This window comes from Piliocolobus tephrosceles, chromosome 19, assembly GCF_002776525.5.
Source record: "Piliocolobus tephrosceles isolate RC106 chromosome 19, ASM277652v3, whole genome shotgun sequence".
Lineage (NCBI taxonomy): Eukaryota > Metazoa > Chordata > Mammalia > Primates > Cercopithecidae > Piliocolobus > Piliocolobus tephrosceles.
The window spans coordinates 35421212-35426218 of NC_045452.1; positions in this window are offsets into that span (position 1 = coordinate 35421212).

Sequence of the window (5007 nt, forward strand, 5' to 3'; positions counted from 1 at the left end):
CGCACCCTGGCCACCTGGCCCTGGGGAGCGAGCCTCCCTCCCTCCACTGTGGAAATGCCAGATGAACAGGGCCCCGCGGCCTGTCTTCCTCCATCTCCAACAGGCAAGGGACTGCAAGGGCTGCCAGGACGGCTTTTTTTCTTTATAAAACGCAGGTGATGGGAAACAGAACAGAGGTCCTGCCAGGTCTCCCTGAGCCCAGATGAGGCAATGGCACCGCCCCACCACTCTTCTCCTGCCAAGTGAGCCGCCGAAGGGGGCTAAAGAGAAGACCCCACCTGACCACAGCAGCCCAGGGTGACTGCTGCACCCTAGGGCGACCGCTGGCAGGCGTGGCTGCAGGGCCGGGCACCCAGCCGCCGCCCGTGGGGTTTTCTCAGCATTCGGAGCCCCTGCTGCCCATTAAGAGCAGGTCTCAGAAGATGAACGAGAAGCCGTGCTTCCTTCTCACTGTGCACCAAGCACAGACGGTTCCTGGTCCAGAATCCCATGCTCAGAGAGTCACACACTGGACACCAATGGCCACCGCGGGGGCAGGCATCTCCAGGAAGAGCTGGCATCACGGGCTCCCTGCTGTCCGTCGCCTGGTGCCTGGGCACGTGTGGCGAATGTAGGCTAGGCAGCCAGACTCCCAGGCTCCTGGCGAGTGGAGACCATGTGGTGGCCAGCCCTCCTTCCTGCTCTGGGAGGGGCTGGCAAGGCCTCTCCGGACCCGTGGTGCCACCTATGCAGAATCGCCCCTATAATGGGTCCAGCACCCACCGTGAGGCTCAACATCTCTGTCCCCACAAAAAAGCCAAGCCACCTCTGTGGCCCTCCACGTCAAATGGGGTCAACAGGGACCTCACAAGCCCACAGGTTCCGGAAGCTCCCAGGTCGCACTGCAAGTGCAACTAAATGGCACCTGTGGGTACGTTGCCATGGCACAGGCCACCACGCCTCGAATTCCACAGGTGACTTACCGAAGACCTGACGGCAAATGAGAAATGCGCGTCCTTGGAAACGCTGTGGGTGAGGAGGTGGCCCAGCCAGTCCCCCGCCACCTGGTCAGCAGGCTGAAGCTGAGAGGCTTGGCATAAGCCAATTACTAGCAGCTGCTCAGGCGCAAGGCCGCACTTTTCCCAGACAGAGGCGCTCTTTTCCCAGCACGTAACAGGTCTTCCATCATTTTGAGCATTTGCAAAACTGCATAGCTCAGCCATGAATCCCAAGAAATGACTTGATACCGTGCCTCCGCCCGGGTGCCCGGAACAGCCCGTGGAAGCTGCCAGAGTTGCCCGCTCATCGGGGCCAGTCTGCCCTGTGTACATGGCCCCCGTCACACTCGCGGTGGCCCCAGGTTGAGGATGAGTGAGTGGTTGCTCCTGGGGCTTGGGAACCCTCACCCCTCACCAATGACCGCCCCCTTGCTCAGATTCTCAGAGGCCCCAGTTCGGGGGCTAATTCGTCTCCTAAATTCCACCCTTACGTTCTGTTTGTTTTTTAGAGACGGGGTCTCGCTCTGTTGCCCAGGCTGGAGTGCAGTGGTGCAATCACATCTCACTGTGGCCTCGACCTCCTGAGCTCAAGGGATCCTCCTGCTTCAGCCTTAGCATTTTGTCTTTCGGCTCTGGGTAAACCTCTTTGTAAATAGTATCAATTGTTTTCACATAAACTGAGTAGTGGGGAAGACTGGGCAGCCTCCTGCCTGCGCTACCTGCAGTGACCCTCCTTGCCGTCAGCAATGGAAGTGCATTAATCAGATCTATAGAAGAGAAAGCTTCCAGATCAGAGAGAAACAGCTCCTGGCCAAGTGTGCACCAAGAAAAACAAACACAGTTTAGAGTGGAACCTCCAGGGGAGCTGTGGTCTCTTCCTAGGAAATCACCCCTGTTCTCCAGCTCTGGAAAATAAAGTCGGCACCCAGACTCGGGGTTTTGGGTCCCTCCAGCTGCCCCCCGCACCACATGGTACCATCATCACACATCCCACGGACAGAGACTGACATGCATCCTGTGCCCTTTGACCCTCTGCAGAAACAGGGCAGGCGGCATCAGTGTCCTGTTTTACCAATGAGCACTGGAGGCCCAGAGCACAAACACCCCGTCTAATCCCAGCCTGGAGACACAGCGGGGCTGGGACTGAGGCTCTGAAACCCTAGGCCAGCGTGATCTGTAATCTGTGATGCCTGCTGATTCTCAGCTTCTGCAGTTAGAGCCGGCAGGGACTCTGGTCAAGGGCAGCCGGGAAATTGCCCGCCATCACCATAAACCAGCCCATCAGGCAATGAGTGTGACACAGCAATGCCACTTTGATGGGAACGACGCATTTTCTGCTCAGGGTGCAGATCACCATGTAAATCAGCCACCGCTACAGCACCTGCCTCGGGAGGCGACGGGAGTCAGTGCCCATGCATCAGGCACTCGTCCTTCCCAGGACGTGCCAGGCATCTACGAACACCGCCCAGACGGTACGAAACCTCTGAGCTCCTTCAGGAATGTTCCAAACAAAAAACAGAAGGATGCAGAAGGCTGGGAGAGCCGCCCGAGGACCCCAGGCGGGATCACAATGAGCTCCTGCCATCCCCTGCTTCCCTACCTCCCAGGAGTTCCCCTGCAAAGGGCTAGGCAGGGTTTGTTGACACATGGAGAATGGTCCAGAGCTGGAAGAGGAGGGGAGCACACAGTAAAAGCCCCCAGGACTGTCCAGGCCCCCAGGCCCCGGCCTCGCTCACCAGTAGAAGTAATAGGCCAAAGCCACCGCCAGCAGGGCCACACAGATCCCTGAGAAGAGGCAGGCCGGGTAGCTGCTCAGCATCTTCAGCCCTCGGTCCTGTGCTGCCTGAGGCCGGCGAGAAAGGCCTGCGGGGAGCAGGTGTCAGCCTGGCCGAAGGGTGAGGAGCCGAGTTCAAGCAGAGGGATTAGGAGCTGGCCTGAGCTGCCCAGGCTTGGCAGGTGCCGTGGCCACCCAAAGCATCTGCTCAGCAGGAAGTGGGTGCCGGGCACCCCCAGGTGCCCCTTGCGTGGTGAGTACAGTCCTTCCCGCCACAGGGACCAACTCAGGGGACCCCAGGAGCACGCGGAAGTGGGACATACACACGGGTCCCTCCTCCTGTGCACGGCTGCGGGCTCTGCCGTTGGGGCATCGGCTAATCCAATAAGCAGCTTTTGGCCGGGAGCTGCTCACTGTAAACAAGCAGAGTCACAGGGCCAGCCAGGATGCAGGTCAGCGAGCCCCGCCCAGCACAGACCCCTGGGACCAGGGACCTGAGAGCGTCCACATCTTCCTCCCCACAACACCAGTGTGCCCAGGAGCCAGGCTGGGGGCGAGTCAGTGAGGCTGACCCTGTGCTCAGCCATGGGCTAGAAAGATCCCTAAAAGGTCTCCAAAAGAGAGGCAAACGCCCTGCATGTGGGGCTCAGCAGAGAACAGCCACCCAGCCTGCTGCACAGGCCAGGCGCCCGCGAAACTCGCTCCAAACTGCAGCAAGGTTTGCTACATGGTGGTGCTCTGGGTCCCATGTTCGGGGCCCCCATGCTGGAAGAGCTGTGGGGTGGGCCAGTCTTATCCTCCAGGAAGTCAGGCATGTTCCTCCACGTCTCTCCAGCCTGAAACCTACCAATCTGAAATAAAGGAGTTCAAACGCTAAACTAGGGAGATGAGATCAAAGGACCAGGGACAAGAGTGTCGCCCTGGGAAACCTCCTGGGGGGGCAGGAGGCCCCCGACAGCACACGGGGACAGGGGTGGGGTGTTACTAAGGGGGGCCCCTGGAGACCCTCGATAGCACATGGGGTTGGGGGTGGGGTGTTACTAAGGGGGGCCCCTGGAGATCCTCGACAGCACATGGGGATGGGGGTGGGGTGTTACTAAGGGGGGCCCCTGGGGACCCTCGACAGCACACGGGGACGGGGGTGGGGTGTTACTAAGGGAGAGCCCCAGGAGTCCCGGCCAATGCACTCTCGCTCAGGGTCATGAGGCCTCAGTGGGATAAAGTGAAAGTCACTGCTCGTGCGTCTCCCATGGTACCAGACGCAAAGAACCTGTCACCAGCAGAGTTTGCCCAGGACGCTCCCCCAGCCTGGTCGCAGCCCCGTCCCAGACCTGGTGTGGCCCCTTCGTGCTCTGTGGGAAGCTGTGGACTGAGAGGTGGGAACCGTTCGCCCAGCTCAGTCCTGACATGCTCAGCCTTTACTTCTGTGAACCTGGTGGAGGAGAGAGCGCGATGGGGCAGCCACACCCTTCCCAGGCCTGGGGGAGCCCCTCCTTCCCCCTCACAAGGCTTCAGGTGACTGCACCCCCGGCCAACACATCGACCCCATGTGACTCCATGTGACACCCAGAATCACCCGCTAAGCCACTCCTGGATTCCTGACCCTCAGCAGCTGTGTGAGATAATAGATGTCTGTTGTTTTCACTGCTAAGTTTGTGGGTAACTCATTACACAGCAATGTAACAAACACGGTAAGGAAACCAGGCAGATCGATATGAGGCGCACCATTTACTGGAAATATTGGAAATATTGGATGACTATTTATAGGACTGGAGTTAGTGTCTAAACAAAATAGAAGATTTGCAGGCTGGGTGAGGTGGCTCACGCCTGTAATCCCAGCAGTTTGGGAGGCTGAGGCGGGTGGATCACCTGAGGTCAGGCGTTAGAGAGCAGCCTAGCCAATATGGTGAAACCCCGTCTCTATTAAAAATACAAAAAAATTAGCATGCCTGTAATCCCAGCTACTCGGAAGGCTGAGGCAGGAGAATCGGGGGAACCCGGGGTTACGAGGTGACAGCCAGCACGGGAAAGACTCTGTCCCAAAAAAAAAAAAAAAAGATTTGCAGATTCAAGAATTCTGACTTCTAATCCTCAGTACGTTCCTTCTATCCCAGTGAGCAATGTTCACTAACTTAGCTCTCTAGTGTGAATGCACACCAGGGAACCAAGACATTCAATCCTGTTAGCAGCCCAAGAAACCCAAGAGAACGTGTGTGTGTGTGTGTGTGTGTGTGTGTGTGTGTGTGTGTGTGTGTG